General features: G+C 39.5%; 1 protein-coding gene and 1 long non-coding RNA gene across 8 annotated transcripts in view; one reads left to right on the forward strand and one right to left on the reverse strand.

Annotated features, from left to right (window-relative positions):
- Positions 1–2,878, reverse strand: part of LOC119485163 — a 9,715-nt gene extending 6,837 nt beyond the window's left edge. Inside the window, exon 1 of the long non-coding RNA XR_005206202.1 lies at positions 2,716–2,878. This is a non-coding gene — a long non-coding RNA (uncharacterized LOC119485163). The remainder of the gene's footprint in view (positions 1–2,715) is intronic.
- The window catches only part of dlgap4b (discs, large (Drosophila) homolog-associated protein 4b), a 136,574-nt gene that overhangs the window by 2,987 nt on the left and 119,052 nt on the right, over positions 1–14,535 (forward strand). The gene's annotated exons all lie outside the window — the stretch shown is intronic.

Here is a 14,535-nt window from a genome sequence, read left to right on the forward strand (position 1 = left end):
CTATGCTAACTCATAGCCGTTTATGTCCATCTTCCCTCTCTTGCTCTCTCGTCCACTTTCACACACTCTACCTCCCTCTCCCTCCTGCTGGTATGCACTCACTCAAACTGTGTCTCATCGCATCTCATCACTCTCAGCGGCACTCTGCCCTCTCTGCTTGTCTCTGTCACACACGCACACACAAAAAGAAGCACACCAGCCCACAGCCATGTTGGATACTATTTGATCAAATCTGTGATCTTTGCACTTACCTCTCATGTGCATCATCTTGCGTCACCATTTGATTGCTTGTGTTAATTTTTCTTGGTTCGTTTGTTGACATTTCGCACTTTTTCTTGAGTTGTTGTTGTTGTCTACTGTACATGATGACCTCTTTGACCTTAGATCAAGGTTATCTGCTTTCTATTGCGGGTTTTTCCAAATGGAAACGCCCACTCAGACGTTAGCAAACAGCAGTGATGTAGGTTTAAGCTAATCGAAAAGGTTATGAATAATGTGAATGCTACCACTAACTGAGTCAACGTTAGCTGTGCTAAGTTTGGAAATAACTGAAAAGGTTAGTTGAGATTTTTGGAAGGATGATTGTGTGTATGCTCCTGTGGTCTGCAAGGTAGGGATGCACCGATTCGACTTTTTCAGTCCCGATACCGATAGTGATTCCTGGGCTTTGGGTATCGACCGATACCGATCCACTGTGTGGAAGTGACTGGGATCATTCTATGTGTAAGGCAACATCAGGGAGATAAACTTAAACATTGCTTTCCTAACTTTGTAAAACAAAATGTAAAAAAATAAATACATAGATAATATTTCACTGAATTGTGTTAAAGTAATAAATCGTACACCAGCAACTTGGTAAATAATCTTTAAAGGTATTACAATTCAAGTGTAAACATCTTTAATGCCGCAACAAATTGGTCAAAACTTAAACGGGAATTAAAATTTCAGTATATAATGTATATAGTATATAAACACAGAATTGAGTTGAACAGATCGATATCCGATCCGGTAAAGGTAAAAATCACTGTTTTCGTAAATGGAGTCTGGTGGCTTTGAAGAGAGCGATGTAACGGCTTCTGTTCCCTGTCTGAAAGGGCTGTCTGACGGCGAGATAAAGCAGCTCTAGACAGGAGCAGCAGCTACATTTAGAATATTTTCACCGATTTACTTTGCCGTCAGACAGCCCTTTCCAACGGGGAACTGAAGCCGTTATATTGCTCTCTTCAAAGCCACCAGACTCCCTTGACAAAAGTAGTAATTCTACCTCGCAGAACACGGGAGTTGCTGGTCTACCGCTGCCTCGATCGGTTAGTTTGTTTGTATAATTGTGTGACTTTTGGAGCCAAACTAATTTGGTGTCCACACAGCAGTACATTGCTTAGCTTCCGTGCTGTTACTCCTGTTTGCTTCTCCAAACTGGAAGCGTGTTGACTGCCATCTAGTGTAGCTAATACACACTGCCTAAGGATATATACTGTATATATACACTGTATGTAGCAACATCATTATGCAGAAACCTAAACAACATTTAAAAAAAAATTTTTAGAGGGTCTTGAGAAAACAGCATTTTGATACTAAAACATGCGTACTACGATTTGAATACATAAGGAACACCACTGGGAAGCTAAAGAATGATATAAAAACAAAGTTATGTAACCCCCCGATACGTATGATACGAATGCTTGCGTTACATGTGACATATTTTATGGAGAGAGAGACCAGAATATAACTTCCAAACCCCGGCAGCATTCCAAGGGCAGGTCATTTCTATTTTCTCTGTTTGCGCAGTGGCTTCATTTTAGAAGGACGGTATATTGCAGAGGGCCATTTATAATGTATAGAGCAGTCCTGTATTAAATATCTGCAGAGTCGGAGGTGTGTGTTCCACTGCTCAGTCAGGGGGGCTAGATTACACCATATTGCATCAATGAAGGGATGAGTGCGATATGGGGAAATGGGGAAAAAATCTCTCCCCTCTTGTGTTTCTGCAGAGAGTATGCCATGATATTGTGAGTTCTCGGAGTGTGTGGGCTCAGTCGTAATTAATATTTAAGTGGATGCTTTAATGCTACTGCAGTAAATATGAGTTATGATGTTGGCGTCTTATAGAGAAGGTTAAAGACAAAAAAAGTTGATGTCACTGGTGCTGAAGTTCAAGGATGAAAACATAAAAGGAAGCCTGTGATCGTGTATCAACAGACTGGAGGTGCAGAAAAGGATAAAGTAGCAGAAGTCTATATTTAAACGGCCTCACTAGAGAGATAAGATGTCGTCATTCCCCACAGTTGGAAACTGTGCCGGCAGAAGAAACCAAATCTTTTATATCTCTGTGTCCTTTTCCCACTTGTTCTCTATGAAGCTTTTTTAGAAATAGATCACAGCTTCGCATCTATTTACAATATTGTTGAAGAGCCTGCGCCTGTTTTTGATCTGACGATAGCTGTGGCAATTTTATGGACAGAGGCATTATGTTTTCAGGTTGTCTGTCCGTCCTTCCTTCCGTACATCTCACTTTTAAACTTGGCATAAACGTCCACTTGGACTCAAGAATGAAGATGACCTGAGAATTGGTGGTCACTGTGACCTCACCAATCACGTTTTTGGACAAGAATTCACATGCTAATTACGACAATTTCACACAAAAATGTCTAACAGGATAAAACGATGAAGTGATTTTGATGAGGACATTTTGTACAGACATGGATGTAAACTGACTGGTTGGCTGAGGCATACAACCGTGAGGCGGTAATTCTAGTTTATATAGCACATTTCATTCCACGTAATTTCAAAGTGCTTTACATTTAAAGACAAAATATACAAATGTAGGCATAAACATAAGAACATAGGTAGTATAAACAAGAATACAAGCATACACCCAACCACACAGCAATAAAACCCCAAAACATCAACACAATCAAATAGAAACCACTGCACATCACACACATTTAACCAACCTTACAAGAAACAAGTGCATAATTAACCATAAACCTGGGAGAATAGGAATGTTTTTAGTTTGCTTTGAGTATGGAAACAGTTAAGATGGACCTCAAGTCATCAGGCAGCTTGTTCCAGAGAGCAGGACCACAGTAGCTGAAGGCACCCACACCAGACCTGGATGTAATTCTGGGTACAGCTAGAAGACCTACAGTATGTCTGATGATATAAGAGGTCTGATCGGGTTATAGTCAGTGAGCAATTTAGAAATGTACGGAGGAGTCAAAACATTAAGTGCTTGATAGACTATTAGATATTTGTTTATTTTAAGGCTGACAAAGTTAATGTGATAATAACGAGTTAGCGCAAATTTGTGTTAACGCCAATAATTTCTTTAACGCCTTAATGCAACTTGCAATTTTTATTTTGTAGCGGGCTCAGTTCTATGGATACCCACGAGTCTCCCCTTTACAGACATGTCCACTTTATGATAATCACATGCAGTTTTGGGGCAAGTCATAGTCAAGTCAGCACACTGACACACTGACAGCTGTTGTTGCCTGTTGGGCTTCAGTTTACCATGTTATGATTTGAGCATATTTGTTATGCTAAATGCAGTACCTGTGAGGGTTTCTGGACAATATTTGTCATTGTTTTGTGTTGCTAATTGATTTCCAATAATAAATATATACATACATTTGCATAATGCAAGCATTTCCATATTGATAAGAGTATTAAATACTTGACAAATCTCCCTTTAAGGTACATTTTGAACAGTTAAAACGTGATTAATCGTGATTAAATATTTGAATCAATTGACAGCCGTAGTTTATTTACCTTACAGGGCAGTTGGCAGGTATAACCAGCAAACTGAATAATTTACATAATTATTTCGCTCTTTGTTTGCCAATGAGTTATTTGCACTTATGTAAAAATCCTATCCTGTGGGATAACAAACCAACTTTCCTTATTATAAGCTCGTTGAGATGCAAAAAAATCAACAAGAACATTGTAAGTAAACTGGATTATGCTAAGCAAAGTCTCTCTCAGTAATTTGTTTTGTAACTGCAGTGATTGCAATCGAGGATAATAGAACTGAATGAAAGAAATGTTTGTCGTTCAAATTAAGTCGTGGCACAATTCGCACCCATCTGCTGATTACTCAATGCAACACTAGCAGCCACAAAACAGCGTGAGCAAGTCAGTGTCACTATTGCAGTTCTTTCTCCTCGTTTTACTTGCTTTTCTCTCACTGGCTCTTACCTGTCAGACTGTCACATTTCAGCAGTCGTAAGCGCAAACTAGCTGATTCTATCTTTACTTAAAACCAAAGACTTAGAGAGAGGTGGTGCTCCCCTCCCACTCCAAACATCCCACCTTTCCAGCTTGAAATCAAAGCAGTGCAGAGACACGAAGTAAGACACTTTTGACATCAATTAAACCCTCCTCTACGAGTCCAAAACCCAAGACCATCCACTCTAATTAAACCTTACGTCTCACTTCCCCCGGAGGTGGCAGGCTTAGGAATGGGTGCCAACCCCTCTTTTCACCTGCCTTGCAGCTAATAGCCATGCTAGCTGTGCTGCGCTGGGATACCAGGGTTGGCACAGCTTCAGGCTGGCAAAGGGGAGCTTTACCACAGAGGCTGTTGTAATTCTGCACACAACATGACGTGCCACTGTGGTTGGTGTGATGCTTGTTATCGCTGCAAAAAGAATCAGTTTAGTGCACCTACAAGTCAAGGATTTAGGGAGGAATTTACAACCCACTTGTCAAACAGAAGGATTCTGCAAAATTGTGGATTGTTAGTGATATTTTTGAACATTCACTGGCAGTTTTTTTCCATTGACTTCTCCTGCGGTGTTTGTGCATAAATATGGTTTAAGTGTAGGCAAGTAAAACACTTAGGGAAAGATAACATTTAGTTTGAAAAGCACAGCTGAGCAGGTGATGTAATAGCATTTGCAGATCCTGGTCAGACATGGTGAAAGATACATTTTGTACAAAGTTTGCATACTAATTTGTCATGTTTATCTGCTGCCTATTTGTAATGCATGTCATGCATTTCAAATAAGCAACCGCTAAGGAGATTCTTCACACTCTGTGGCTTTCCACATTTTGTATTCTGCAAAGCTTAAACTCTGCAGAACCCCAAGCATAATTATGCACTTTTTCTAAAGATCTACTAATGACCATATAAACTTATGCAAAGCCACCTGAGGTCAACAAATGTATACCTGGGAGAAACTACAATGATTCTCAGGTTTCCATTTCAATGCCAGCTGCACTACAAAGGATGTTGTGTGTATGAGTGTGTGTGTTTGATGGACTAAGTTATAGTTTGGACTGCTTAAGGAAATGTCTAGTGATCAGTAGGGGTGGGGGAAAAAAGCTGATTCACCAATGTATCGCTGTTTTATTTTTTACGAATTTGAAATAGATTTTTTAATGCCAGAAACAATATATTTGCTTCATTTGAGTCTATGCGGAGGTAGAAGGAAGTTACCGCTTTTATTGTTGTAGTCTGAGTAACGTGACGTCATATCCGTTCCGTATCCGTCAACCGAAACAAACAGCAGTCTGCCGCATGGAGCCGAAACGAGAAAGCAGAAAACGGCAAAGAGTCGGCGTCTATGCGACCTGCACTCTCACATGTTAAATCCAAAATGGTAAACACTACACATGCAGTAAAGTATAGAAACACTTTGGGTTTCACACTTTGCCAGGAAAAGCAGAGCTAGACATCAAGGCTAAAGATGCATGTTAACGCTGTCATGGACAGGAAATGTTATCGTATTGCGGTAACATGCGGTCAAGCCAGGCGTCACTCGCATCTCTGTGGTCAAATCGTCCGATGCTATAACTGTAGAGCACCCATATACTGACATTTATGTTAAATGCATTCAAACGGCCCCAATGGATCATGGATGTATAAAGAGAACGGGGCTAACGTTAAGAGCTAGCAATGGACTTGGTGTAGTTAGTGGAAGTATACATGTGTGATTACGTCCGGTTTTCAAAGTAAGGTGTTAACAAAGGGAACTGTATATACAAAATACATATATGGAGATAAGATTGATACATATCGAATCGGCACCCAAGTATCATGATAGTATCGAATCAGGAGATAGGTGTATCGTCACAGCTCTATAGTGGTCAGTCCCTAACGCCTCTCTTCTTTGCACTGTAATTGCTGGAAGCACACATCCAGACTCAGCAAATGGAAAAAGGATTAAGATGCTTGTGTCAGGTCAGTGGTTACACTGTTTGTGGCCATCCATATACGTATAGCCTAAAGCGATCAACAGGCCAAATACCCAGAAGACTGAAACAAGTTTTAGTTAAGTCGGCACCTGGATTGAATTCCTGTGTGCAACAGCAATTATTTTGCCTTTGTCAGTAAAGTGATCGTCAGGAGACCTTTTCCTTTTCCAGCTGCTTTGGCTGAGAGAAGATCTGTTTTTTCTTTGAGGTGATTGTAACTCTAACCTAACAGAGTGTGAGAGCAAACAGCCACGAATAAAGGAGGCCACCAGAGTGTGAAATGTGTAACGATGGATCCATGTTAGGTTTATGTTTGTGTGTTCTTATGCAGTACGTCTGTGTGTGGGACAGCCAGTGCTGCTTTGTGTGCGTCTGTATGAGCCGTGGATTGTATCTGATTGTAATGCAGAAGCCCTTTGAAGTGTAAGAAATGTTTGTTTCTGTCTGAGTGAAATGATTTCAGTCCCTTCAGTCAAATGTTGAATAGAGCCTCTTTTTTTACTTTAAATGAAATTCATCTATTCAGGCATATTGATGTCAGTTTTTAGTTTGTACTGCCTTAGCTTTCTTCGGCTGGGAGGTTGGAGAAACTCTGCCACTTTTGCAACTTTATGTTGTTTAAACTTAGTGTGACACATTTGATTCAACTATTGAGCTTTGACTATATGTTTTGGAAGATATCAGAGATAAAAGTAATATTAAAAAGAAAAACAGATACATTTGGAAATATTGACTTTTAGATTGCAGATGATTTTAGATAGCAGATGTTTTCTAATGGAGATGGAATGGGAGACAAATAAATGTCGATTTTGATTTATTTATGCACATTAGTTATCAATCATGGAGAAATCCACATTATGTGTTCAAACTCTGACAATAAGGGCTTTTATCCTTTGAATTATTGTGAGAGTAAAAAGAGATGATGAAAATAAAATGGCATCAATGGTACTGGAACAAAATAACTCTTTCTTGGTGCCAAAGTCTGTTTAGTGCAGCAATGGTTTAATTGAATTAATGTAATGTGTACAGCACTGACAGTATTAAAGAGAGCTGCTCTTTTTTATACTGTACACGGTGTTCTTTTTCTGTACTGTGCATGCATCCTTTATGTCTTTCGCTCTCTCTGCATCTGCCTTTTTTCGTCACCCTAATCCAACCCCCCCACCTCTCGCCAGCATCCACCTACCAACTGCATCTTCCTCCCTCTCCAGCGAGCCACCTCATAACAAGGCTGTTCCACACTCGGGCCTGCATTAAGATGCAGACCCCTCTCTCTCCTGCTCTTTCTCCGTGGCCTTAATCCTTTCCTCCTCTCTGCTATGAATGATAGCCTCAGCAACTAGCCCCCCGTCTCTGGCAGGCACAGGCCCATTGCTAAACATAATGGTGAGAAAATGGCCGCAGTCAAAAGATGCGTCTCGGAGAGAGGAGGTCAAGTTGTCAGCTGCTCAATCATAACAGTGGGAGCGTAGACCTGGGAACCTGATGGAGAGGACAGGTTTTCTCAGGCTGGAGAATGTGGAGAGTTGGATGGCAGATAGATACAAGCCACTGTTTTAGGTTTACCTTCTGTAATTCAGATTATGACACAAATTTGTGAGGTCAGAGTTTCTTGATGACCGTTAGGTGCCGTGGTTGATGGCAGATTTCCAGATATCTGACAGTTTTCTTTGGAGTGAGTGGATCCAGGTCTGCTGTTGGTTTCTGATCAGATGTGCGAGTCTGTACAGTATGTGCAAGATGTGTGTTCATCTGGGCCTGTTTACCTCAGCTGCCAGAAGCTCTCTGCATGTGATTTTGTTTGTGTTCGTCTGCCATCTAATAATGATAAGACCACCTTCTTACAGCACAAGTAACAAGATATCAAGAGACCCCCCCCGGCCAAGAAGCAGTCCAGCACATAACCCTCTGTATGGCTTCAACTTCCAGTGCTTCCAGTCTTTATGTCTTTATGCCAAGCTAATAGTGATGCGCTGTTCGATCCACAACCTGCGGGTCGGGTGGGTTCGGGTAAGCTTACTAGAAAACATCACGGGTTCGGGCGTGCGGGTCAAAAAGTGAAAAAGCAGCATTCCAAGCAAGTTATTAATGATTACTAAGGCTGTCAATCGATTACAATAGTTAATCGCGATTAATTGCAAATTAATTGCACATTTTTCATCTGTTCAAGATGTACCTTAAAGGGAGATTTGTCAAGTATCTAATACTCTTATCAACATGGAAATAGGCAAATATGCTGCTTTATGCAAATGTATGTATATATTTATTATTGGAAATCAATTAACAACACAAAACAATGACAAATATTGTCCAGAAACCCTCACAGGTACTGCATTTAGCATAAAGAATATGCTCAAATCATAACATGGCAAACTCAAGCCCAACAGGCAACAACAGCTGTCAGTGTGTCAGTGTGCTGACTTCACTATGACTTGCCCCAAACTGCATGTGATTATCATAAAGTGGGCATGTCTGTAAAGGGGAGACTCGTGGGTACCCATAGAACCCATTTTCATTCACATATCTTGAGATCAGAGGTCAAGGGTCCACTTCGAAAATGGCCATGCCAGTTTTTACCCCCCAAGATTTAGCATATGTTTGGAGCGTTATTGAACCTCCTTCCAGCGAAGGTAGTATGAAATGGACACTAATGGTTTCCTTAGGTTTTTCTAGTTTCATATGATATCAGTATCTTCACTCTGGCTTTAAAACTGAGCCCGGTACAACCTAGAAATCGCAAGTTATGTTAATGCAATAAAGAAATTAGTGACATTAAAACAAATGTATTATCGTGTTAACTTTGACAGCCCTAATAATTACTGAGACATGACATGCAATAGTCCACCCTCCACCTTCTCTTCCCCTCTCTTTGTCCCGCCAGCGTTACTCTCTCTCTCTCAAACAGCGAGCGCCGTGGTTTGGCTCTCATAACGGGTCGGGTGGGCTATAGCTCTATATTTAGTATACATATATAGGTATCGATGCTCACACCTTACCTGTGGCAAGAAAGTGTATTTTCCAAAATGTCAAACTATTCCTTTAAGTTACAAGTAAAGTTCAAAGTCGAAACATTTTAACTCAACAAGACATCTAAAATCATTTATTGTAGGAATTTTTGCTTCATGTGCTTTATGTGCGTCTCCTGCCAGTTTCCTAACAGTGTGAGAGAATTGTTCTTTATTAGTGGTGAGACCACTTCCCAGCTGGACAGAGCCTCATTGAGATGCAAGGCCCCCCCACTAGAGAACAGAGCAGAACAATGAAATTAGAGGACACAAGAACAAGCAGAGAGGAGGCCCACCTCTGTGTTCAATTTACTTGTTAAATCTACTCACAATGCCTCGGTAATCATCTCTCCATCTCGCTTTCACACACGCACACACACACACACGCACACACACATTGTGTTGAGATGGATTCTCTTAGATACTGTCTGTGAATGCTGCATAATAATGTTATCTGTGTTGCCTGTGCAATGCAGGTGGAGAACTTGTCTGACTGATAAAATACACTTTGTCAGATTCTGGCATTTTGTTTTGCTTTTTTTACCATTTATTACAGTAGTTCAATCAAAAATGAAAATGCAGTGCAAAGTGCAAACACTTTCACATATACTCTGATAAATCTTAGTCAAGATGAACTGGATCTTTTCTCTGAATTAGAAAAGGTGGGTGGTACATTTTTATGGTTTATGTTCACTTTCTCATTCTCCTCATTCACAGTAACCCATTTGTGGCATGCTGTTTTTCTTTCCTGGTCAAAGAATAAGGTATTTATGTTGTCAATTTTAATATTACTATCTGTATATTAAGAGAATACCTCAGTAGAAATGGTTTACGTGTAGTCTGTAAAGGTGCAAAATTCAGTAAAGTCACCAATAAAGATTTCTCGGGGAGTTAAATTGATGACATGTAAGTCACAGTATAACTTTGATATGTGCTATTAATCAGGGTTGTCAATTACTTAAAACAATTTAATCATGATTAATCGCATGATTATCCATAGTTAATCATGATTATCGCATATTTTTTGTGTTCAAAATTTACCTTAAAGGGAGATTTTGTTATGTATTTTATACTCAAATATGCTTGCTTTTTGCAAATGTATGTATATATTTATTATTGGAAATCAATTAACAACACAAAACAATGACAAATATCGTCCAGAAACCCTCACAGGTACTGCATTTAGCATAAAAAATATGCTCAAATCATAACATGTCAAACTGCAGCCCAACAGGCAACAACAGCTGTCAGTGTGTCAGTGTGCTGACTTGACTATGACTTGCCCCAAACTGTATGTGATTATCATAAAGTGGGCATGTCTGTAAAGAGGAGACTCGTGGGTACCCATAGAACCCATTTTCATTCACATATCTAGAGATCAGAGATCAAGGGACCCTTCGAAAATGGCCATGACAGTTTTTCCTCACCAAAAGTTTGCATAACTTTGGATTGTTATTCTCGACAAGCCAGTATGACATGGTTGGTACCAATGGATTCTTTAATGTCATATGATACCAGTCTCTCCACTCTAGCTTTAAAACTGAGCCCGCTGAGCCCTCTGTAAGATCTATTGTGTTAATGCGTTAAAGAAATTAGTGGCATTAAAACGAATTTGCATTAACGCATTATTATCGCTTTAACTTTGACAGCCCTGCTGTTAATACGATCAGTAAAACCCATCACAAGAGTATCATTTCACAAACAGTAAGCATTTAATCCCATATTGTAAACACTCTGACAATGTGTCTGCCAAACTTTTAAACACACACACACACACACACACACACACTCCCCTCACAGATACACTAGGAAAAAAATTTGGGCTGTGCTCAAATTATCCCCCAGTGACCGGTAAAATGCTTTTAAACACATTCATGGCTCTCTTACTGCTCGCCATGGCCCACAGAAATAACCACTCTCTCTCTCTCTCTCTCTTCATCTCTCTCTCTCACTCTGTGCATGTTTGTGGGATCGCATAATGATACAGTGTGTACACTATATTTTAATAATATAAATAAATATATGAATATAAACATAATGCAATAACTGTGTAGTTACACTGTTACTGCATATCTATTACTGCTGCAAGCAACAAGCATATCCTCACACCAAATTAGACTGAATAACTAAGAAGCTGCAACTTAATTAAGCACTGGTCCAATATAATAATAAAGACACAGCGGCTCTTAAGCAATAACAGAACCTGCCAGCTACTTTATCATGTCTGAGTGTTTTGATTTGTTCAAGGTAATGAATGAGGCATTTTCTTTTTACAGTTTATTTCCCTCTGGGCACATCTGTTTCTATTTCCTTGTATTTTCTGTTGTTAAAGTTTGAGTTGTATGCAGACGTTTCTGACCTTCAAAGGTGGCTTTCACTGCCCAACAAATGCAACAAATCACTTCCTGTTCATTGCTGTTCAGAACAACATATTGTGTACAACCTTCAGCATTAGCAAGTAGCAAAAACAGTAGTGTATTTATATGAAAATGTCACAGATTATTACTTTACAGCCAAATAGAGTGCGTGCCCGGGTAAGCCTGGGTGCATAATTGCATTGTTACAGTGGGCTGATTTTCTCTCACAAATTGTATATTAACTGATACGGCATGCGCCACAGGAGAAATAACACAGTGTGGCACAAATTAATGACACTGGAAAGACTGAAGGAACCAAGCTGCAAAAGAATACAGAGAGAATTTAGTTTCTCTCACTAATTGCCCGACATGATGCTGAATTCGATTGCTCTCTGCTGTTTGCTGTTACACCAGAACTCAACTAATAGATAGACGGTGTTAGTTTTGTCCAGTCTTCATTTGGGCTTTGATTAGTTTGTGCAGCTCTCGAGAGCGATTTATTGTCTCATTACTGATTGAAATAAAAGTGCGTGTGGAGATGGCCAGTTTGATAATGATTTGTTAAGTATTTGTATGTGAAAGTCTTTGCAAATACTTTGGCTGTATGAAAGTATGCACAATGCGTATGTGCTGGTATGGTGGGATTTGTATGATTACTACACAAAAGGGAGACTGCTTTCATTCTTTATTTATTATTTTTATGCTAATGTGTCTATCTGCGTTCGCTCTATTTTGATTTTTGAATTCTTCTTTGCATTTGTGAAGCACTTTGATATGCCCCGTGTTTGAGATATAAATAAACCTGCCATGGCTTTCGATATGAGTTGTTTTGGAGTAATTACTGGAGTCCTCTGCAGCACAGACCTGTAGGTGACTCATAAAGGATATCACACAGTGAAAAACACGAAAGGAGGAAAGTGAGGATCGTGGAGATAAACAGACAAACAGCAAAACTGCCAGGTTCAGATCCCCGCTCCAGGAAAACAAATGAGCAACAATGATGAGTGCTAAAGCTCCAGAGACACAAACCTAATGTGGTGTATTAATAAATCTATACATTATGCCTTTGATCTGTAACTACACAGAGAGAACTTGTTTGCCCACACAAGTGATGTCAAGTTCTCATCCTCTCACGTATTGTTCTCTGTCACTGTCAATCAAGGCTTCGATGGCTTTTCTTCTCTTTACGGTGACTTTTTGTACTCACCTACCAAAGTATCATTTCATGAGATTAAGCTGGTGCCCCTTTAAATTAGTGTTAAAGTAAATCAAGGTTCATTATAAGCTTCAACTGTCTAGCAGTGTTTACATACTGTATACTAATATGCATACATTGTGTGTGTGTCTATGTGCAGGATTTAACTTAACCTCTTTACACATTACTGTATTACTTTGTTGACGATGAAAACAAAGGCAGACTGTAACAAAGATACCAGAGGCCTATGCGGTTGTCAGTGTGTTGTATTGACCATTTTTGCATTGACATGGGACATAATAATTTCCATGATGTGGAAATCATGCTAATGGATTGGCTCTACGGATGGCAATGTTGGTCTGTGGTTGGTCGGTCGCTCCATCACTTTGGTCTGGACAGAAATATCTCAACATCTATTTGATGGATTGCCATAAAGTACAGATATCTGTGCTGCCCAGAATATGGATCCTAATGTCATCCTCTGACTTTTAATCTAGCTACTCCAACAGCTCAAATTTTCACTTATCCTGTGAAATATATCACCATCTACTCGATGGACTGGCACAACATTTTGCAGACATTTGTGATTCCTCATGACAATCATTTGTGGCATTACAGTAGTGCAAATTAACACATGTGCTAATGGTAACATGCTAAACTAAGATGGTGATATTCATTATACAGTATCTTAACATCATCATTTTTGAGCATGTTAGCATGCTGACATGAACATTTATCTCAAAGCATTGTACTGAAGTACAGCCTCATGAAGCTGCTGTGGCTATAGACTTGTTATATAAAGGAAACTTGTAAATGATAACCTGAAATACTAAAATCAATGCTGGACATTGTTACATATCGGCCGACATAAACCCAGACAACGATATATCGGTGATAAGCATATTGGTCAGTCTGATATAAGGATGTCACAATGCCAGAAATTTTTTCATTACCTATATCCAATTTGATACCATGTTAAAAAATAAAAGCAAAACAATTAATCCCATGTACTTCAACGTACACTCGTTTATTACCGTTTGCATAATGATTTTTGCAAATGTATTATTAATCCCTGATGATCTGAAATTTCTCACCAAAAACGGAATTTTACAAGATTACATTTGAACACATCATGATAACGTTATAATTTACCTTCACCCAATAATATATTTAACTGAATAGAGCTGGCATCATAATGTAACTCGATGCATCCTCCATACATTAGCTGTTAACTCCGTTATGTAGCTAAGCAGGACTGTGCTACCGAGCGGCTGCTAACAGCTAATGTTACCAGCTCTCCTCCTGCCGATTTCAACATGGACTTGTTGTTCACAGTGTAGCATTATCAGGGAAACTTTCTATTGTCGGGACGTCATTAGTCTCAAGCCCTGATCCCCAGTACCTGCAGTACTGTAGAAAAACAAGTACCGTCACGTTTTCAGAAGTTTTCCATCAATTTGGTCCTGAAGTATTGGTTTTTGTGACATCCCTAACTTGAAAATGGTGCTTCTTAATCATCTAGTTTTGGAAATGGATCAAATTTATCCTCAAATGCACTGTTGTAAAAGAGGAAAGCTTACATGTACTCCTCTCTAACCAGCCGTCAACATGCCGTTCATTCCCATTTTAAAGGACACAATATGGCTTTAATATTAAGCTTTGTGATGTGGCCTTAAAATGTCTTCATACATAATGCACACCGTACCTTCTCAGTAACCCCAACATTGACTCTTACTTTGTAACCTTAGCCTTGCATCACTCAGTGTTTATCCAGTCACAG

Source organism: Sebastes umbrosus, chromosome 1, assembly GCF_015220745.1.
Source record: "Sebastes umbrosus isolate fSebUmb1 chromosome 1, fSebUmb1.pri, whole genome shotgun sequence".
Classification (NCBI taxonomy): domain Eukaryota; kingdom Metazoa; phylum Chordata; class Actinopteri; order Perciformes; family Sebastidae; genus Sebastes; species Sebastes umbrosus.